The sequence below is a fragment of the Oryx dammah genome, unplaced genomic scaffold, assembly GCF_014754425.2.
Source record: "Oryx dammah isolate SB20612 unplaced genomic scaffold, SCBI_Odam_1.1 HiC_scaffold_12, whole genome shotgun sequence".
Taxonomy (NCBI): Eukaryota; Metazoa; Chordata; class Mammalia; order Artiodactyla; family Bovidae; genus Oryx; species Oryx dammah.
This window is the reverse complement of record NW_024070196.1, coordinates 20,178,214-20,201,828: the sequence shown is the minus strand read 5'-3', so window position 1 is coordinate 20,201,828 and position 23,615 is coordinate 20,178,214. Positions and strand designations below refer to the sequence as shown.

Sequence of the window (23,615 nt, the reverse complement as noted above, 5' to 3'; positions counted from 1 at the left end):
AGGCTGGTCATAGCTCCTCTTCCAAGGAGCAAGCATCTTTTAATTTCATGGCTGCAGTCACCATTTGCAGTGATTTTGGAGCCACTCCCCAAAATAACGTCTGTCACTGTTTCCATTGACAGACTGTTCCCATCTATTTGCCTTGAAGTGATGGGACGAGATGTCATGATCTTCATTTTTTGATTGTTGAGTTTTAAGCCAACTTTTTCACTCTCCTCTTTTGCTTTCTTCAAGAGGCTCTTTAGTTCCTCTTCGCTTTCTGCCATAAGGATGGTATCATCTGCATATTTGAATTTATTGACGTTTCTACTGGCAATCTTGATTCCAGCCTGAGCTTCCTCTAGCCAGGCATTTTGCATAATGTACTCTGAATATAAGTTAAATAAGCAGAGTGACAATATACAGCCTTGACATACTCCTCTCCCAATTTGGAACCAGCCTGTTGTTTCAGGCTTGATTCTCACTGTTGCTTCTGACTTGCATAGAGGTTTCTCAGCAGGTAAGGTGGTCTTGTATTCCCATCTCTTTATGAATTTTCCACAGTTTGTTGTGATCCACACAGTCAAACACTTTAGCATAGTCAGTGAAACAAAGGTAGATGTTTTTTCTGGGATTCTCTTGCTTTTGCTATATTCCAGTGAATGTTGGTAATTTGATTTCTGGTTCCTCTGCCTTTTCTAAATCCAGCTTGAACATCTGGAAGTTCTTGGTTCACATATTATTGAAGCCTAGCTCGAAGGATTTGGGGCATTACCTTGCTAACATAGTGGAAAATGGCTAACAGTTACATTATGATAGCTACCACTTACTGAGTTCCTACTGTGCTCTAAGCATTACAGTGCATACTGTACTCTGATTTTCTCAAATCCATAGAACAACCCTTTAAAATAGCTATTGCTCCTTTCCTTTTGCAGTGAAGGCAGCTGATGTGAATTATAGTTTTAAATTAGGTCTGCTCAACTCCAAGTTACTTACTGTTACGCACTACCGTCTGTGTTTTCTCCAAATGATGTTAAATCTGTTCCTTGATTCATCTCATTCACTTACATTTCTTCCATCTTCATGAGAACCTGATTTAAGAAGTCTCACCATTCTTCTGACCTCAGCATCGTCTCTTGATTCCTCCCCTTCAACATCTAAGACTCAGGTCTTTTCTGTCTCAGATGGTTTCTTTCATTCTTTTTTTTTTTTAATTTTTTTTACTTTACAATACTGTATTGGTTTTGCCATATTGACATGAATCCACCATAGGTGTACATGAGTTCCCAACCCTGAACCCCCCTCCCACCTCCCTCCCTTTATCATCTCTCTGGGTCCTTTCATTCTTAAGCAAACTTTGTTGCTGTATAGCATCCCTCAAAACTTCTTTACTACTCAGACTTCAGTTGAATACAATGGTGACTGCCACCATCACTCCTGGGAAATTAATAGCTTATGCAGATTTTAAACAATTAGTTTTACTGAATCTTATAAACCCTGCTGCTGCTGCTGCTAAGTCGCTTCAGTCGTGTCCGACTCTGTGCGACCCCATAGATGGCAGCCCACCAGGCTCCTCCGTCCCTGGGGTTCTCCAGGCAAGAATACTGGAGTGGGTTGCCATTTCCTTCTCCAATGCATCAAAGGGAAAAGTGAGAGTGAAGTTGCTCAGTCGTGTCCCACTCTTAGCAACCTCATGGACTGCAGCCTACCAGGCTCCTCCATCCATGAGATTAGAGTTTATTTCACTTAATGACTCTTAACAGCATATCACATTCTTGACCACACTCTTCTTATCAATCCACTCAAAATGCTGGTTAATAGATGGGCATTGAATTTAGTTTTATTTTTGTTCTTCAGTCACTCATTTGTTTCCTGTACTGTTCATGGGATACTCAAGACAAGAATGCTGATGTGGTTTACCATTCCCTTCTCCAGGGGACCATGTTTTGTCAGAACTCTCCACCATGACCCTTTCTCTTGGGTGCCCCTACACGGCATGGTCATAGTTTCATTGAGTAAAATAAGGTTGTGACCCATGTGATCAGTTTGGTGAGTTTTCTGTGATTGTGGTTTTTAGTTTACATGTGTTTGAATCTAATTTACATGACTTTGAATCTCTGTTCCATCTCTTACCTGTAAAATTCTGAACAATGTTGTACTTTTTTTTTGGCGGGGGGGAATGCCTAGGGATCTATTTGGAAAAGACAAAACATGCAAACACAAAAATACATTGGCATACATGTAATTAAAAATCAGAAGCAATAGAAAGTTTCTCATGTCTACTTCAGATTGGATTCACTGGGAGAGCTTTTCCGAAGAGGCTGTGTTTAGGCTGATACATGATAAAGAATGCTGGCATGAGAGAATGAACAAGCTTGCTCTTTTTAAGGACGCAAAAGGCCTCTGTGTCTAGAGAATCCTGAGCAAATAGAATAATATGACAAGGGTAGGAGAGATAAGCTAGTGTTAGAAGATGTAGGGCTTTGCAAATGAAGGTAAGGATTCCATATTTAAGTCTAAATGTAAAAGAAAAAGAATGTAGAGGTTTAAACATAGAAGAGCCTTAATCTGAATTTTAAATGCTTACCCTTGCTGTATATATAAACGATTTTATATGAGCAATTGATCAAAAATACTCATTAGTAAGCTACATCTAATTTGACTATAAATCTGAAATTCTTAGAAGAGTATGAGACTAGATATAGAGATCTGAATTTTATATCAAGAGAAAATCAAATGAAAACACTAAGCTCAATCACAGGTGAGCAACTAAAGCATTCAGTCCTGATGACTTCTGCTCTATTAGCTATACTGATGAATTAAGAATGGAAGGTTGTACCAGTTCCCCTCATCCAATGTTGGTAGGAATCCTCATGCCATTCATTGATGAAATTCTTTGAAATTCACCAGCATTGGTGAATTCACTAATAACTGTTCAAAAAATTTTCAAGAACAGTTCACGGATATTTCTCATAGTGATTTATGGTTGTTAAAAGGATTAATGTGAAAATGCAACATTTATAACATAGTAGGTGCTTCTGGTGAGGGCTTCCCTGGTGGCTCAGTGCTAAAGAATCTGCCTGCAGTTCAGAAGATTGGGGTTTGATCTGTTGGTCAGGAAGATCTTGGAGAAGGGAATGGCAACCCCCATCAATATTCTTGCCTGGGAAATCCCATGGATAGAGGAACCTGGTGGTCTATAGTCCATGGGGTCACGAAGAGTTGGGCATGACTTTGTGACTAAACAACAGTAAGGTGCTTCTAGTATGGATAGATATATATTTATTTGTATATTTATATATGCAATGCAATATAGGAATCTCATTTTCTATAAACAAAATGGAAGGCATATGGCACCACATATAATTTGTTTAATTGTATAGCAAAAATTACCCAAACTAGTGTATATGTAGAAAAAAATTAGCTTGAGAAATATTTGCAGCACAATGATAGCAAAGGATTAATGCTTACCATAAAGAATAGCAAATATGCATCTATGCTTATCATAAGAATAACAAATGCAAACTAATTAAAAGACAATCAGTAATATTGGCCAAAGGAAATGGGTGTTTCCAACACAGGGAGTCTAAATGGCCAGAAACATATGAAAAGATACTTACTATTAGTAATCAGAGAAATACAAATTAAAATATAGCACATTAGCTTGCCAAAAATTGTTAAAAGGAAATACCATCTAGTAATGGGGAGAATTCTCATTGTGGTGGATAGAGTTGAAATTTGAGTGATCTTTGGAAGTAAACTGGGAATTGGCATAAAAAAAATCTGTCAATAACTGTTAAAATTTAAAATACTATAATATTTGACCCAGAAATGCCATATTTTTAAATGACCTTACAGAAATAAAATAGCCAAAATATAACATACATGCAGGAATTTTTACTGCAAGGATCTTTTGTAATCTTTTAAAATTTTTTATTATTTTTTTAATTAAATTTTTTTTACAATGTTATATTGGTCTCTACCATACAACAATGAATATCAGCCATAATTATACATACATTCTCTCTCTACATAGCCTCTCTCCCCTCGCCTTATCGCATCTCATCCCTCCAGGTCATCACAGAGCACCAGATTAGACTTCTTGTGCTACACAACAACTTCTCACCAACTGTCCATCTTACGGCATAGTGTATATATGTTGATGCTACTTTCTCCTTTCTTCTGATTCTCTCCCTCCTCCACTTTGTCCACAAGTCCATTCTCTACATCTGTGTTTCCTTCCCTAAAAACAGGTTCATCAACACAATTTTTCTAGATTCCATATATATACATTAATATACTATATTTATTTTTCTCCTTCTGACTTACTTCACTCTGTAAAACAGGCTCTAGGTTCATCCACATCACTAGAACTGACTCACATTCATTTTTTTGTGGCTAATATTCCATTGTATATATGTACCACATCTTCTTTATCCATTCATTAGTTGATGGACATCTAAGTTGCTTCCATGTCCTTCCCTGGTAGCTCAGCTGGTAAAAAATCCACCTGCAATGCAAGAGGCCCTGGGTCAATTTCTGGGTTGGGAAGACTTTGGAGAAGGGATAGGCTACCTACTCCAGTATTCTGGCCTGGAGAATTCCACAGACTGAATAGTTTATGGGTTCTCAAGGAGTCGGACACGACTGCGTGACTTTCACTTTCACTTTCATGAACATTGGGATGTATGTGTCTTTTTCGATTATGGTTTTCTCAGAGTATATGCCCAGTAGTGGAGTGGCTGGGTCATACGGTAGATGTATTCCTAGTTTTTTTAAGGAATACCCATACTGTTCTCCATAATAGCTGTATTAGTTTACATTCCCATCAATAGTGTAGAAGGGTTCCCTTTGTCCATATCCTCTCCAGCATTTGTAGATTTTTTTGATGATGGTCATTCTGTCTGGTGTGAAGTGATACCACATTGTTAGTTTTTATTTGTATTTCTCTAACATTTAGTGATGAGGAACATCTTTTCATGTGTTTATTGGCCATCTGTATGTCTTCTTTGGAGAAATATCTATTTAGGTCTTCTGCCCATTTTCTGGTTGGCCTTTTTGTTTTCCTAATATTGAGCTGTATGAGCTATTTGTATGTCCTGTAGATGATCCTTTGTCAGTTGTTTCATTCTGTAAGGATCTTTCTGTACATGGATTTTATTATATTTATAGCAAAAAATAATAATAATAATCAGTGCAAAGTTATTAATAATTATATCAAATTTGAATTAGATGCATATTAATTTAATGAAAAAAAAGGCCATTATATTTTTAAGCTCAGGAATTTATATAAATTATAAAAATACATTAACGTGTATAACAGCTAACAGACTTTATTGTAAACAACTATACCAGTAAACCATGCATACACAATGTGTACATTTTTATGTATATCCATATGAGAATTCATGAAAGTATGGAAAAATACACCTCATCTTGTTATTGGTTAATTCAATATGGTGGAAGTAGATTAAGAACATGTGCTTTATACTTTGAACTGATTTGCTAGCTTAAATAAGCATTTCTACTTTCATAATTTATATAGGTAATAGATTTTTTAAAATAAAATATAAAATTTTAATGGAATAAATGGATTGGTCAACATTTACAAAAAGAATTTTGAATTATTTTCTATATTTTCTGGCTTCAGACTAAATTTCCAATGCTGCTTTTTCATATTCACTTTCATAGTAAATTGTTTATTTGAATATTTCTCTGATCCATGGTATCACAATTCTAATTAAAAGTTAAAAAAACTGAAGTGTAGTTTGTGCTCCACAGAGCCCTAATATGGCTTAGAATATGTAGCAATTTGGCAGATGAAACAAACACAAGCCTACTTTCTTTTTAAGAAATGAGAATGGTATCACTTCAGTAGAAGACATTTTTCTTTCAAGTTTCTCTGCTTTGTCTGAATATTACAAAACATTGCAACATAATCAAATAACCAAACAGTGCTTATTTATCTTTTTAATATAGCAGTGCTCTGCCAGCCAGTGTACCAAAGAAATTAAGCAGCAATTATCACTTTATCCCTGCTGCTCAGAAACTAATAAAAACACATTAATAATGAAGTATAGTTAAATATAAAGGGTCCTGTAACAAGATGAAGCAATACAAAAGTAAACACTATACAATTAAATACAGACCTTCATAGATTCTCATCACTGAGACTGGTCTGGCTGCAAGAAGAGCCAGAATTATGATTAGGGGAAAGAGAATGAGTGAAGTTATACATCTCTCTACAGTCTGTAGGAGAGACTCTAGAGAGATGTATAAGGATCTTATATAAATTGATTCTTACATAAGGAATAGGCTGATAATGTCAATTCTAAAATATAAAGCAAGTTCAGTTCAGTTGCTCAGTCATGTCCAATTTTTTGGAAACCCATGGACTGTAGAGAGATGTATAAGGATCTTATATAAATTGATTCTTACATAAGGAATAGGCTGACGATGTCAATTCTAAAATATAAAGCAAGTTCAGTTCAGTTGCTCAGTCATGTCCAATTTTTTGCGAACCCGTGGACTGCAGCACACTAGTCCTCCCCGTCCATCACCAACTCCTGGAGTTTACTCAAGCTCATGTTCACTGAGTGGGTGATGCCATCCAACCATCTCATCCTGTGTTGTCCCCTTTCCCTCCCGTATTCAATCTTTCCCAACACCAAGGTCTTTTCCAATGAGTCAGTTCCTCACATCAGGTGGCTGAAGTATTGGACTTTCAACTTCATCATCAGTCCTTCCAATGAATATTCAGGATTGATTTCCTTTAGGATGGACTGGTTGGATCTCCTTGCAGTCCAAGGGACTTTCAAGAGTCTTCTCCAACACTACCGTTCAAAAGCATCAATTCTTTGGCTCTCAGCTTTCTTTCTAATCCAACTCTCACATCCATACATGACTACTGGAAAAACAATAGCCTTGACTAGACAGACCTCTGTTGGCAAAGTAATGTCTCTGCTTTTTAATATGCTGTCTAGGTTGGTCATAACTTTCCTTCCAAGGAGTAAGCAATTTTTAATTTTAAGGCTGCAGTCACCATCTGCAGTGATTTTGGAGCCCCCCAAAATAAAGTCAGCCACTGTTTCCCCATCTATTTGGCATGAAGTGATGGGACCAGATGCCATGATCTCAGTTTTCTGAATGTTGAGCTTTAAGCCAACTTTTTAATTCTCCTCTTTCACTTTCATCAGGATGGTCTTTCGTTCTTCACTTTCTGCCCTATAAGGGTGGTATCATCTGCATATTTGAGGTTATTGATATTTCTCCCAGCAATCTTGAATCCAGCTTGTGGTTGATCCAGCCCAGGGTTTCTCATGATGTACTCTGCATATAAGTTAAATAATCAGGGTGACAACATACAGCCTTGATGTACTCCTTTCCTGATTTGGAACCAGTCTGTTGTTCTGTGTCCAGTTTTAACAGTTTCTTCCTGACCTGCATACAGATTTCTCAAGAGGCAGGTCAGGTGATCTGGTATTCCCATCTCTTTCAGAATTTTCCACAGTTTATTGTGATCCACACAGTCAAAGGCTTTGGCATTGTCAATAAAGCAGAAATAGATGTTTTCTGTAACTCTTTTGCTTTTTTGATCATCCAGCGGATGTTGGCAATTTGATCTCTGGTTCCTCAGCCTTTTCTAACACCAGCTTGAACATCTGGGAGTTCACTTTTCAAGTATTGTTGAAGCCTGGCTTGGAGAATTTTGTGCATTACTTAAGTAGCATGTGAGATGAGTGCAATTGTGTGGTAGTTTGAGCATTCTTTGGCATTGCCTTTCTTTGGGATTGGAATGAAAACTGACCTTTTCCAGTCCTGTGCCCACTGCTGAGTTTTCCAAATTTGTTGGCATATTGAGTGCAGCACTTTCAAAGCATAGTCTTTTAGGATTTGAAATAGCTCAACTGGAATTCCATCAACCCCATAAGCTTTGTTCATAGGGATGCTTCCTAAGACCCACTTGACTTCTCATTCCAGGATATCTGGCTCTAGGTGAGTGATCACACCATTGTGATTATCTGGGTTGCAAAGATATTTTTGTATAGTTCTTCTGTGTATTCTTGCCACCTCTTCTTAATATCTTCTGTTTCTGTTAGGTCTATACCATTTCTGTCCTTTATTGTGTCCATCTTTGAATGAATCCCTTATTATCTCTAATTTTCTTGTAGAGATCTCTAGTCTTTCCCATTCTATTGTTTCCCTCTATTTCTTTGCACTGATCACTAAAGAAGGCTTTCTTATCTCTCCTTGCTATTCTTTGGTACTCTGCATTCAAATGGGTATATCTTTCCTTTTCTCCTTTGCCTTTTGTGTCTGTTCTTTTCACAGCTATTTGTAAAGCCTCCTAGATAGCAATTTTACTTTTTTACATTTCTTTTTCTTGGGGATTCTCTTGATCCCTGTCTCCTGTGTAATATCACAAACCTCCATCCATAGTTCATCAGGCACTCTGTCTATCAGATCTAGTCCCTTAAATCTACTTCTTAGTTCCACTGTGTAATTGTAAGGGATTTGATTTAGGTCATACCTGAATGGTCTAGTGGTTTTCCCTACTTTCTTCAATTTAAGTCTGAATTTGACAATAACAAGTTCATGATGTGAGCCACAGTTAGCTCCTGGTCTTGATTTGCTGACTCTGAAGAGCTTCTCCATCTTTAGCTGCAAAGAATATAGTCAACCTGGTTTCAGTGTTGGCTGTCTGGTGATGGCCACCATTTGTAGAGTCTTCTCTTGTGTTGTTAGAAGAGTGTTTTTGCTATGACCAGTGCATTCTTTGGGCAAATCTCTATTAGCCTTTGCCCCGCTTCATTCTGTACTCCAAGACCAAATTTGCCTGTTATTCCAGGTGTTTCTTGACTTTGCATTCAAGTCCCCTATAATGAAAAAAAACATCTTTTTTGGGCATTAGTTCTAGAAGATCTTGTAGGTCTTCATAGTACCGTTCAACTTCAGCTTCTTCAGGATTACTGGTTGAGGCATAGACTTGGATTATCATGATATTGATTGGGGTGCCTTGGAAAGAAACAGAGATCATTCTGTTTTTGAGATTGTATCCAAGTACTGCATTTCAGGCTCTTGTTGATATGATGGCTACTCCATTTCTTCTAAGCGATTCTTGCCCACAGTAGTAGCTATAATGGTCATCTAGTCAAATTCACTCATTCCAGTCCATTTTAGTTTGCTGATTCCTAAAAAGCTGATGTTCACTCTTGCCATCTCCTGTTTGACCACTTCCAATTTACCCTTATTCATTGACCTAACATTTCAGGTTCCTATGCAATATTGCAGCATTGGACCTTGCTTCCATCATCAGTCATATCCACAACTGGGTGTTGTTTTTCCTTTGCCTCTGTCTTTTCATTCTTTCTGGAGTTATTTCTCCACTGATCTCTAGTGGCATGTTGGGCACCTACCAACCTGGGGAGTTCATCTTTCACTATCCTATCTTTTTGCCTTTTCATACTTTTCATAGGGTCAAGGCAAGAATATTGAAGTGGTTTGCCATTCCCTTCTCCAGAGGACCACATTTTGTCAGAACTCTCCACCCTGACCTGTCTTTCTTGGGTGGCCCTACATGGCATGGCTCATAGTTTCATTGAGTCAGACAAGGCTGTGGTCCATGTGATCAGATTGGTTAGTTTTCTGTGATTGTGGTTTTCAGTCTGTCTGCCCTCTGAGGGAGAAGGATAAGAGGCTTCTGGAAGCTTCCTGATGGGAGAGACTGACTGAGGGGGAAACTGGGTTTTGTTCTGATGGGCAGGGCCATGCTCAGTAAATCTTTAATCCAATTTTCTGTTGATGACTGGAGCTGTGTTCCCTACCAGCTATTTACCTGGGGCCAAACTATGGTGGAGGTCATGAAGATAATGGTGACCTCCTTCAAAAGAGCCCATGCATTTGCTGCTATGCTCAGTGTGCCCAACCCTGTAGCAGGCCACCGCTGACCCACGCCTCTGCTGGAGACTCCTGGACACTCACAGGCAAGTCTGGGAAAGTCTCTTTTTGGGTCACTGCTCCTTTCTCCTGGGTCCTGGTGCACAAGGTTCTGTTTCTCCTCTCCAAGTCTATTTCCCAGCCCTATGTAAGTTCTGGCAGCTCTATGGTGGGGTTAATGGTGACCTCCTGCAAGAGGGCTTATGCCATACCCAAGTCTGCTGCACCCAGAGCCCCTGCCCCTGTGGCAGTCCTCTGGTGACCCATACCTCCACAGTAGATGTTCAAACACAGTTCTGTCTCAGTCTCTGTGACGTCCCTGGGTCCTGGTGCCCACAAGGTTTGTTTGAGCCCTCTGAGCATATCTGGAGGGAATGGGGTTTGATTCTGAATGTGAATTCACCTCTCCCACAGTCTTGCTGGGGCTTCTCCTTTGCCCTTGGACATGGCATATCTCTTTACAGCCGCTCCAGTGCCTACCATCTTAATGGGATTTCTCTGACCTTGGATGTGGGGTATCTCCTCAGGACCAGTCCAGGGAAGTGGCAGCCAAGTGCAGCCACAGCTCCTGACCTTGGCTGTATCAGAGGGGTATCTCCTCTCAGCTGCTGGCTCCAGGCCCTCACTGGAGGTCATTTCAATCCCATGCAAACTAATCTACAGTTGGAGAAGGATGGGGCAGCAGACCCGACATGCGCAAGGCTCAGCAAAACAGTGTCTTCTGATTTGCATACAGTGAATTTCAGCCAGGGTTTGGACAGCAGTATCCAGGGGAAACCAATTACAGAAGAGGTATTCCTGTCCTCAGTGGGATGAACCCTGTGATCCTAGGTGTGTGGCACCTGCTCCACGGGCAGAGGCGCGTGCTGTCCTGCGCTCCTCACTGGAAGGCTGAGGTTCCAACTGGAGGCTCTGGAACTGCGCCTGGGTTGCAATCTTGGTGGATCTGGAAGAGGTCTCTCCAGGTGGTGGTGGGCCCGGATGAGACGCAGTAGGAGAGTTGAAAAAAACTGCTCTGCATGGGACCCTGGCGGCCTGGCACCCGCAGGGCTTCCAACCCTCCGGTCCGGCGCCCCTGGCACTCCATCAGGCTGAGGCCCCACACCCATGCCCTGCAGGGCGCCACGCAGACACGCCCGCCCTCGGGGAGTGCAGAACGCCGTGGGGCAGCCCAGGACCGCTGAAGGCAGATCCACACGTGCCGGGCACGCTGGGGGACACTGTGTCTGGAGGGGCGCTGGCAAATGGCATACAAAAAAAAAAAAAAAACTTCAGAAAGTAAATATACAAACAAAGCCTACATTCTCTGCAGGACTGAGTCAAGTAAACAGAATTAACCATTATCTAAAAGTGTCCTAGTTGCCCTAGATTTTGTAAGTGGATATGTCCACTGACAGCAAAAAAGGTAAGGACAGGTAAAATCCATTCACTTAGGTTAAAGGTTTAAGGACATGGAACACTATGTTAAGTTAGAGGCATAAGGTAGGATGGCAAAAAATCCCAGTCACCTAGGGATTATTTGAAAAAATCCAAGACAAAATCTCACTGTTGGCAGCCAGTCTCCACCGGTCTCACATTTTTTTTGTTGTTGTTGTTTCATTTTTTTTGTGAGCAGAGCAGGATCATTGATTGCTTTTGTTCCTGATTGCCATTTTGAGTGTGTTTGTATAGCAGAAAGCCTTGATGTTAAAGATGGTGTCTCCCTCTAAAGCAAAGAACAGGCTTGTTTATTGTCTGGGATAATAAAGATAATAACTCTCATAAGCAGATCTGAAGACATACATATTCCCTAGTTTGAAAGGTTCCCTAAGCTTAGCGTTCCTCTCTCTAAAGGACACCTACCAGGGTTCACTTGCGCTTCCCCTGGAACTCGATACAAGGGAAACATACATATGGTCTGCTGCTTACTGTGCTGTGAGTAGTAAGTCCTTTATCTTTGACCCAGGAGTCTCCTGTCTTCCCCCAGCATCTATGAAATTTAGCGGGTTAACTTGTGAGCTTACAAGTAGGGTAAAATCTCTGACTCTTCACATATTTTAGTAGTATTGGTTACAATGGGGCAATTACACAGACATGGGTTTTTTGGAAGAGGAAAGATGAGGGCATCTTGGCACAAATAAGACGATTCAATAGAAATTGGTGGAAATCAGCAGTGAACGTATTGTATTTTACAGAAGTATTTATTTACAGTGGGTTCAAAAAGAGAGAAAGAGAAAAAAGCAGGGGGAAGGGAGGAGAAAGGAAGAGATGGAAGGAGAAAGGATGAAGGGCCGTTTACTATTATGAGTCACTACTATTTTGAGTCACTGGCTTTAAGGAAGTGTTTTGGATTCAAAAATGCATGTGGATTGTTATAACAAGAAGATTGTTTGGGTCTGATAAATCCAGTGCTATTGTAATTCTAGTTAATAAATATGTTGATATGCTTAATGTGTGTGGATTTAAAATTGTGTTTGCTTAAGATATTTTGATTCTACCAAGTGATAGATGTGCAAGTTCAGCTTTAGGCTTTTCATTATTTCTAATTAACAGATTGACCTAGATAATTCTTCCCAACAAAGTTTGACCTTTCATTTTTAAATGTGTTAGCAAAGCCATTCAATATCTTGGCATATCATCTCAAATCTATTTGATTTGCAGGCAAGTATATTATGTGTGCATTTCTGTGATCTTTCTCTATAGAAATTCCCAAATCAAGAGATTTATGGTAACTTTAGGATGATAATGTAAAATAAACAATAAGGAAATTCTGACTTACATATGTAGCTGATATACATGGAAAGCTTGTTAATGTAAGCAATATTATTATAATTTTGCAGACCTTCCTTGACTTTATTGGTTAAAGATTGAAAAATATCTAAATGAGACATTTTTGTTTTTATAGTGTTAAAGGCTACATTTTAAAGAGGTCTTAGCAAATTCTGTCAAAAAAGTAAAGTAGATGATTGGAAAAAGCAACAATGAACACATTCATGTGCTAGGTTTCATACTGAATCTTTTCAAAATCTGTGGCTTATTTGAGCTTCCTTTTTTTAAAAGGTGTTCTTTGGTTAACATTTATTAGCCATACCCTGCTGATAACAAGAAATGGATTTAATAGGCAGCTGGGTGAGTGTGAATGTAGCATAGCAGAAATCACTGACTGGTGATCCAAAGACCAATTTTCCATAGCACCACAACTTATTAAACATGTTACCAAATAAAATTTACATTAAAATTCTCTTTAAATTATTTTGTAATATTATTGGGTTCCAGTATCATTGTGCACTGAAATATTGGCTGGTAATATGTGTATACATATATATGCATATATCTATATATGTATTATATATGTGTGTATACACACATATACATGTATATAGTAAACATTGTTGTTGTTATTGTTCAGTTACTTAGTTGTGTCTGACTCTTTGCAACCCCATGGACTGCAACACTCCAGGCTTCCCTGTCCTTCACCATCCTTCACCATCTCCTGGAGCTTGCTCAAACTCATGTTAAACACACAAAATCATTTATAACATTAATTTGTGGAGCTCAGTATTCAATCCATCAGCCCTGAACTGATCCTAATCCATAATCTTATACTGAAAAAAACTGAGTTACAAAGGAAATGTAATTGTATTTGATCACATAATTTAAATAAAAAATTATGATTTCCTAGTGTTGTTGGATGTATAATACTGTTTATCAGTTCTGTCTGATCAGCATCAGGTCCCATACTCTTTGGAGACTTTTGCAAATGTTTGTTTCATTATTTAAAAAATTCTGCAAATCTATCCACTTTATTCTTAAATCTGCATCTATAAAATACTTGCCTCTTCTAATAGTCTGTAGTGAAGACTGAGTTGTATATATGCCATCCACTTCCCAGCTCATATAAGGTATTCTATTTATCATATCTTCTTTTCCTATAATGAAATCACTACCTCTCTACTAGTTTTTCATACTGTAATCTATTCAAATGTTTGGTTCTTAAATTACCCTCCTTTAACGTCTCATGCCTTTTTTCTTTCCATCTCAGGCACACAAATTGCAAGAATAATTCCCACTCATGATTCATAGGTCATTGCAGTCTAGCATATACACCAGCCCTAGAGGCAACAGCAGACAACAATCTGATTGCTATTTCAGTGGGATTCTTCTTTGTCTTACTTGAGCTTTCAAGAGTTTGACACTCTTTCTTTTTACATATTCAGATTCCAAAACAGTATATTCTCCCAACTCATACCTCTCTTTCTGTTCTCTTAATTAAAGAAAAGTTGATCCTCTTTTTCTTTCTCTTAGACATCAATATCTTTGTAACTGATCCTTTAGAATATTTTTTATTTAGCATTAACAACCCTTTTATAATTTTGATCCAACCTTTTCAATAGTAGCTACTAAATCTTTTTTTAACCCAGGCCAGTCATATTAATATTTATGGTACATATTAAGTAGTTCATTAAATAATTGACCTAAATCTCTGAGGAACATTTCAAGTATATCATTTTATGAATTCAACTAATCATATTTTCCCCAAATTTGTTATTTTCTTTCAGTGGATTTTTCTATTTCCCAAACAGGAACTTAAGAGTCATGCCAGAACCTTCCCCAGTTATTTTCCCTGTGTCAGGTTAATTATGGAGTCCTGTCTTGACTTATTGCTATGTTTCAACTCTATTATTCTTTTCTTTTAAATGTTAACTTAATTTCTCATCAACTCTTTTGCAAATTATTACATACCCTCCTGCTTCTAGTCTTGCCCTTTTCTTCTTTATTCTTCGTATTGCCATCCAAGTCTTCCCTCTAAAATACAAACTTTAGCTTGATACTCCTGCTTATAATGCTTATGACCCCTAATTTCTTATACTGTAAGGCCTAAGTTAGCTTACAAATCCTTTTTTTTTCTGGTGGTTCCTATGTAAATTTCTTGCTTCATCTCTTTTAAACTTATTTTTTGTTTTAATAGAGTAGATATTTTACATACCCATTCCTTTCAGCTAGGAATACTTTCTCTCACACAGACATGCATGCGCGCGCACACACACACGCTTTGTATTCCTCGTCTGCCTGACAAGGATGGCTTGACCAACTCCTCTGTAATCATGTTTGGAGTTGATTACCACCGTATGTGTGACAGTGCTGTGCATCGTGTTTCTTACTATTGAATTTATTCTACTGAACTGTCATGCATTTGTGCCCATATCTGTTGGATTACCATAGTATTCTAGAAGCTGCTTCTTGCAAACAGCATCTTATTCTGTCATGCATCTTCAGTGTCTGGCATGAAAGGACTCAAGTAATGTATGAATAAATGAGCATTTATGTTTGTGAGGAATGATATTTTGCTAATGTAGAAAGCTAATGAATCATCATCCCAATATACACTAATAACATTTCACAAAGAGTTATGAGCATGCTACAAAGAACCTGAACTCTCTTTGCTTCCAAATTAGTGTGTATACATGCTTCCCAGCTGGCTCTGTCTTATTATCTATGACAAAAATATCAATAAGAATCTCTCTAAATTAATATATAATCCTCTGGATATAGGTATTACTGAACATATAGACAATCTCCATATTGTAAAATTGTTCTACTAATTTTTTTTCTCTGAATTCAGCCATTTAGGACTAAGGAGCTCTTTTCTATTAAAGTACTATTGTGCACTGTTTATTTTTCCAAGCTGGTCTCAAAAATCTATTCTACCCATAAAATATCTGATTATAATGGTGAGCTCTTTTTCAATTGTACTTAACCATTATTCTACAACAAGTGTGTTCAAAAACATACATTATCCCCTTTTGAAGACTTTCCATCTCCCACCAAAGTGTTCTTTAATCAAAATACTGAATCTTAGGCAAGAAAACACACTTTAGGTAGTTTAGGAAGTTTGGGATTGACATGTACACACTGCTATATTTAAAATGTATAACCAACAAGGAACTCTGTATAGCACAGGGAACTCTGCTCAAGATTATGCAGCAACCTAAATGGGAAAATAATTTGAAAAAGAATAGATACATATATGTGTGTAACTGAGTCATTTTCCTGTATACCTGAAACTCACACAGCATTGTTAATCAACTATGCTCCAATATAAGATAAAAAGTTAAAAAGAGAACACTGGTATAAATTGATAATTATAAAACAATGTGCTTATATAAATATATAATTTGTATGACAATTATATCATAAAGGAGGAAGAAATAAAGGAAGCTATACTGAAGCCAAAAAAAAAATTCTTTAGACATTTACTTTAGGAAGTTTAGGAAGTAATAGGTTTGAAATCTTAGTAGAGAGAATGACTGTTAGAGGACCAGTTATGCTACTGTAGTAGTTCAATCTTTTTCCTTAAAATTGAAGAACTGGAATCAAATGTCTCTGATGTGGAAACAAAAGCTTACGTGGGCACAAAAGTGCTCTGTGAAACTTTATGTGTAATGGTTTCATCAGATGAATGTTACTAGTTCTTAAAACATCAGTACTCTCAGGAATTACTACATATAAGTTATGCAAGAAAGTGCAAATAGTTAACATTAGGTACCTTTATATTAGGCACCTAAAAACAAATTACTATCATTTGAGAAAATATCTCCTTTTCTTGGTCTTTCACAATGACGTATAATCAGGTTGCATGGAAATGTGCACCATGGGGATGAAAATGCTTTGAAAAAGTATGTGATTTCCCATCTGTTATACAGAAAGCAGGTGATTACATAAAGTATTACAGGTATGTCAGTTCTGAAAGTCCGAAAATAATGCTTCCAACTAATAAAAAAATTAACAAAAAAAGTAAATTTCCAAAAATGAAACTTTAACAGATGCTTAAATAAATTCTGATATTAAGCATTTCAAAGCACATCTAATTTTTTGGATCACTGAGATCCCAATCTGCAGTAGCTGCTTACAAGAAAATACTAAGCTCCAAGAAGAAATGTGATAATTAAAGAACCTAGTGGCAACATGTATGCCATCACACTCTAGCATTTTCCTTTTCAAGATTCCACAGCGGAAGAAATTCAAGCACGTTGGTTTATGACATCTATCTTTTTCTATCAAAAAGAGGAAAATATTTGGCTCATTATATTTTCTTTGTACATACATATATACACACAGAAGAAAAATGCCACCATTTATACTAGAAAGCTGTATTATACATAAGTATATATTTTAAAATCCAACTGAAACTTTTGAAGGGAAATTTCTTTTGACACTGAGGAAACTCCCTGAATATGATGAGCTTACTAAGTCACCCTTTCTTTGCAAGTTGAAAGCTATAGAATTTTAGATACTGAATCCTTGGTAAGCTATATCATTTTAATGTCTACTTTTCCTTTTAGGCCTTTGCCTAGTCAAGCCATTGGTTACTGCCAAAAATCTGCACATATTCTTACCTTAAACCAGTTTTTCTTAGTAGATGGCCCTACTCACAGTTCGGCCCACTGGGAAGGTATTGTCTGAATATCTTCCAGAATCACCCCTGAATGTGACTGTCATGTAGCTCCCATCCATTCTGCACATTTGCTTTTAAATAAAAATGACCTATCTATCCATAAATCAGAAATTGTGAAATTTCCATCTCTGTTAGCTACTGGTATGGACTTCTTACCTCTAACATGTGGAACAGCCTCTGGTGCTACTATGGTGGGTGACCTGGGGTGTCTGGAATCCTGCTCACTCAGGTCATCTATGTCTACCGTTCTTGCTAAATCTCAAATATAGTATTTATGTTTTAGGATGAACAGCTCTTTGGCTTTGCCCAACTTTAATGACTTAAGGGTGTGTTAGTCTGTGTGAGCTGCTGTAACAAAATAATATTGACTGGGTAGCTTATAAACAATAGAAATTGATTTTTCATAGTTCTGGAGACTGGAAGTCTGAGGTCAGGGTGCCAGCATGGTTGGGTGAGGACTCTCTTCCAGATTATGAATTCTCTTATAACCTTACATGGTAAAAGGGACTGGGATCTCTCTGAAGCCCCTTTTATAAGATCACTAATCCTATTCATGAAGGTTCCACCTTCATGACCTAGTCGCCTCCCGAAAGCCTTACCTTGTAGTGTCATAGCCTTCAGGAGTTAGGACTGTGCCGTACGGATTTGGGGTAGATACAAACATTCAGACCATAGCAGAGAGTCTGACAGAAGGCATATCATAGGAGCAGTCCTGTCAATTGGTGGCCTATCACCTAGTGATCCATCTTTCCAAAATCCCAGCAACATGCCAAGAACTGTTTCTAGAGAAAGGTATGTATGCATCTGCTGAGGATGGTTTGACTTAGTTCCAGAATCCCAGGGGACTTTGTTGTCATTCCTTTCACAGGGACTTGACAAATATTACGTACTGTATATTTTCCAATCACTGACATCTCTAGCACCATGAGGCTTAAGGTGTCACATTGACCCAATGGAAGAACAGCTTCCTTTATATTTAAGACGTGCTGTACAATCCTTTTGTGCTTCAGATGCTACTCAGAACTGGATAGCCTCTGGCGTTCAAATCTGTGTCACCCAGCATGTCGGACAGGAACAGTATTCCCATGTCTAATATGTTGCCTCAAGAACTCAGGGGCTATCAAGAACCGTGTTTCATTCCTTTTGATTAGGGATTGACATGACCCTGAATAAAACCTGACTGAAGTGGAAGGTCACTGCATCTTAACAGTGTTTGTCTTCCACAGTCTGGACATATATGTGATACACCAATTGAGCTACCGCTTTTTCATCCAGATGTCACTGCTTTAATGGATCAGTGTGATACACTGTGGACTGAGGTGGCCCACTCTGAGCTGGGCTTCAGCTAGCACTTCATTTATGACCCGGCCCCGTAAAGCTTCTAAGAACAGGATCATGATGATACTTTGTGTTTCCAGGTATCAGTGCCACCTTAGTCTTTATGTCCAATAAGTATCAAAATGTGTAAGAGCCACTTTCTCCAGTGTCCCTGAGTAAACTGGCTACCTTTTCCTTTGGGCAAGGCCTAGAGGGAATCATTACTATCTATAGTCACCACAGTGTTGTTAACTCCTCTGTATTAGAAACCTAGAGACCGATTCAGTCAATAGATTTCAAGTTTAAAAATTGGCTCAGGGTGGAAACCTAAGCAGAAAATTATATTTTCAGTATCTAGCTTCTCTAATTCTTGCCTTATTCTAGGTCTAGATGTTAAGTAATATCTTTTCTGGCTGCCCATCTCTTTTGTACCCCCAAACACTATATTCTGTGAACCATTTCCACAGTTCTTTGCAAGTCAGTCCTTTTTCTATCCATCCAATCTTACTGCTTCTTAACACAGTTTTAGATTCCTGGTCTATTTTGTGGTTAAGTGTGGTTAAGGAAAATAAATCACTTTCTTAAAGAGATATCTGTACTCCTATGTTCATAGCGGCATTATTCACAACAGCCGAGGTATCAGAACAACTTATTTTCTGTTGATTGGTGAGTGGATAAAGAAAATGGCATATATGTACAGGGAGATACTATTCAGCATCGAAAAAAAAGGAGGAAATTCTATCATCTGTGAAAACACAAGTGGACCGTAAGGGCATTATACTAAGTGAAATAGGCCAGAAATGGAAAGATAAATATTATATAGTATCACTTATACTGGAATCTGAGGGGGGAAGAGTGTCAAATTTATAGAAACAGAGAATAGAAAAGTGGTTACTAGTGGCTTGGGGGAAGTAGGAAAGTGAAAGTGTTAGTCACTCAGTCATATCCAACTCTTTGCAACCGCATGGACTGTAGCCTGCCAGACTCCTCTGTCCATGGGTTTCTCCAGGTAAGAATACTGGATGGATCACCATGCCCTGCTCCAGAGGAGATTCCCAACCCAGGGATAAAACCTGTGTCCCTTACATCTCCTGCATTGGCATATGGGTTCTTTTACCACTAGTACCACCTGGGAAGCCCAGGGGGAAGTAGGAGAAGTTGGTAAAAAGGTACAAACTTTTTCAGTTATAAGTTGAATAACATTGTGTATATAGTTGATTACACTGTGTTGTACAGATACTTAAGAATCCTCTCACAATGAGTATGTATGTCAAGACATCAAATCATCATGTTATACACTAAATATCTTACAATTTTGTCAGTTATATCTCAGCTGAACTGGGAAAAACCATGATTAAAATAAGTAGCACAGCCACTAGAGAGAAAAATATGGAGATTCCTTAAAACACTAAAACCAGAGATACGAAGACCCTGCCATCCAACTCCTGGGCACGATCTGAAAAGATACCTGCACCCCCCATGTTCACTGCAGCACTGTTTACAACAGCAAAGACATGGAAGCAACCTAGGTGTCTATCGACAGGAATGGATAAAGAAGATCTTGTACATATGTACAGTGAAATATTCTTCAGCCATTAAAAAGAATGAAATAATGCCATTCCAGCCACAGCAATGGATCTAGAGATGGTCACACTGAGTGAAGTAAGTCAGGCAGAGAAGGAAAAACATCATATGACATCCCTAATATGTGGAATCTGAAAAGAAATGATACAAAAGAACTTACAAGCAGAAATTCATAGACTTAGAGAATAAACTAGCAGTTGCCTGTACACACTGCTGTGTTTAAAAGGGATAACCAACAAAGACCTAATGTACAGCACATGGTACTCTGCTCAATGTTATGTGGCAGCCCGCTGGGAGGAGAGTTTGGGGTAGAGTGTATATGTATGGCCGAGTCCCTTCGGCGTTCACCTGAAACTGTCACAACATTGTTAGTTGGCTATGCTGCTGCTGCTGCTGCTAAGTTGCTTCAGTCGTGTCTGACTCTGTGTGACCCCATAGATGGCAGCCCACCAGGCTCCCCGTCCCTGGGATTCTCCAGGCAAGAACACTGGAGTGGGTTGCCATTTCCTTCTCCAGTGCATGAAAGTGAAAAATGAAAGTGAAGTCGCTCAGTCGTGTCTGACTCTTCTCGACCCCATGGACTGCAGCCCACCAGGCTCCTCCATCCGTGGGATTTTCCAGGCTAGAGTACTGGTGCCATTGCCTTCTCCAGTTAGTTGGCTATACACCAGTATAAAATAAAAAGATTTTTTAAAATCTAAAAAAATAAATAAAGTAAGGATTTCCCTGATGGTTTAGATTCCCCGGTTGCTAAGATGGTAAAGAATCCATCTGCAATGCTGGTGACCCAGGTTCAGTCCCTGGGTTCTTCCCTCCAGGAAGATTCCCTGGAGGAGGGCATGGCAACCCACTCCAGTATTGCCTGGAGAATCCACATAGACAGAGGAGCCTGGTGGGCTACAGTCCACGGGGTCACAAAGACTTGGACATGACTGAGCAACTAAGCACACACACACTCCCTGGCGGTTCAGATGGTAAAGAATCTGCTTGCAATGCAGGAGACCCGGGTTCAGTCCCTGGGTCTGGAAGATCCTCTGGAGAAGGGAATGGCTACCCACTCCAGTATTCTTGCTGGAGAATTCCAGAAACAGAGGATCCTGGCAGGTTACAGTCCATATGGTTGCTAAGAGTTGGATATGACTGAGCAACTAACATTTCTCACTTCTCAAGTACCAGAAAATGCCAAAAGTAAAAGCAAAACACAAAAACCTGTGATCTGGGCATTTTTGTTAATAATACTCTTTCATTCTCAAGAGTCTACATTGCATGGTAAATTTTCTGGTCTTCCTGATTAGAACACATAACAGATATATATTCTTAATTCTGTCAGTGATAAAGCTATATAATTTATTGAGCATTCTATGCCATGAATAAACCTTTATCTTATTTAATCCAATAAATTATCCTCTTTCATTTCAAAAATGAGGAAATTAAGTCTAAGAGGGATGAAATAAATTACCAGAAATTGTCTAGCTGATAAGGAGTAGAAGCAGAATGTGAAACCAAATGAGTCTGATTCCATAGCTTCTGTATTCTATTTATCTCTGTTGGCATGTTCTTATAATAATTAACTGAAAATAGTATTATTTCTATCAGTGATTTCACTAGGGCTCAGTTTCCTCATCTCTAAAAGGAAGAGACTATATGATTTCAAATGTTTCTTTTAAATCTAAAATTCTATGACCTAAATTCAGTCAGTTCAGTCACTCACTCATGTCTGACTCTGCAACCCCATGGACTGCAGCATACCAGGCTTTCCTGTCCGTCACCAACTCCCAGAGCCTACAAATTCATGTCCATCGCGTCAGTGATGCCATCCAACCATCTCATCCTCTGTTGTTCCTTTCTCCTCGCGCCTTCAGTTTTTCCCAGCATCAGGGTCTTTTCAAAAGAGTCAGTTCTTTGCATCATGTGGCCAAAGTATTAGAGCTTCTGCTTCAGTATCAGTTCTTCCAGTGAATATTCAGGACTGATTTCCTTTAGGATTGACTGGTTGGATCTCCTTGCAGTCCAGGGGACTCTCAAGAGTCTTCTCCAAAACCACAGTTAAAAAGCGTCAGTTCTTCGGCACGCAACTTTCTTTATAGTCCAACTCTCACATCCGTACATGACTACTGGAAAAACCATAGTTTTGACTAGATGGACCTTTGTTGCTACAGAAGTGTCTCTGCTTATTAATATACTGTCTAGGTTGGTCGTAGCTTTTCTTCCAAGGAGCAAGTGTCTTCTAATTTCACGGCTGCAGTCACCATCTGCAGTGATTTTGGAGCCCCCCCAAAATAACGTCTGTTACTGTTTCCATTGTTTCCTCATCTGTTTCCCATGAAGTGATGGGACCAGATGCCATGATCTCAGTTTTCTGAATGTTGAGCTTTAAGCCAACTTTTTAATTCTCCTCTTTCACTTTCATCAAGAGGCTCTTTAGTTCTTCTTCGCTTTATGCCATAAGGGTAGTGTCATCTGCGTATCTGAGGTTATTGATATTTCTCCCAGCAATCTTGATTCCAGCTTTTGCTTCATCTAGCCCAGCATTCTGCATGATGTACTCTGCATATAAGTTAAATAAGCAGGGTGACAATATACAGCCTTGATATATTCCTTTCCCAATTTGTTGTTTCATGTCCAGTTCTAACTGCTGCTTCTTGACCTGCATACAGATTTCTCAGGAGGCAGATCAGCTGGTCTGGTATTCCCATGTCTTTAAGAATTTTCCACAGTTTGTTGAGATCCACACAGTCAAAGGCTGCAAAAATAGATGATCTAAATTAAGAACTTGGCTTAATACTATGGCTATCAATGAAGTTGCTGTGGCCTGAATTTTGCAAGCACAGCAGAAGTATAACCAATTAAAAATACAGTTGTATAGGATTCTTTTAAAAGAAGCTGCCAAATTTCCTGGAAAGTTCAATTATTTTTTGAAAAATGATGTTTCTGAAGGTGTAGCATCTTAGAGATAAGTTAATATTTTTCAATGATATCAAATGTTGAGGCATAGCCATACTTTTTCTTTAATTTAATTTTTATTTTTAACATAGTTTCAACAATCAAATGATCTATAAAACCTATTAAAAGCAATGGCAGTCATATGCCCTTATCCCTTATTCAGCTCTTTCTTTAGATATTTATCTTCATTTCTATAAATAACACACTTACAGTGCTACTCTGAATTTTTTAAGCTGGCTTCCTCCTATGAAAATTAAAGATGAATTTCTCTCTTGTTCTCCATGTTTCAAATCACTGTCTGTGTGCACTTAGACACACAATCACACACTTCAAACTTCTCACCTTCTCAAAATATGTTAATATTTAATTGTAATAATTTAGTTAATACTTGTGGCTTTAATTATGACAAATAAAGTTTGAA

The 23,615-nt window shown here is 38.4% G+C and overlaps 1 long non-coding RNA gene across 1 annotated transcript; it reads left to right on the top strand.

The window, feature by feature from the left end:
• The first annotated feature begins 6,564 nt into the window (after positions 1-6,564).
• LOC120870932 lies at positions 6,565-20,305 on the top strand. Its single transcript, XR_005722898.1, has 3 exons — positions 6,565-6,575; positions 10,193-10,197; positions 20,211-20,305. It is a non-coding gene; the product is annotated as an uncharacterized LOC120870932 (long non-coding RNA).
• The last annotated feature ends 3,310 nt before the right edge of the window (positions 20,306-23,615 follow it).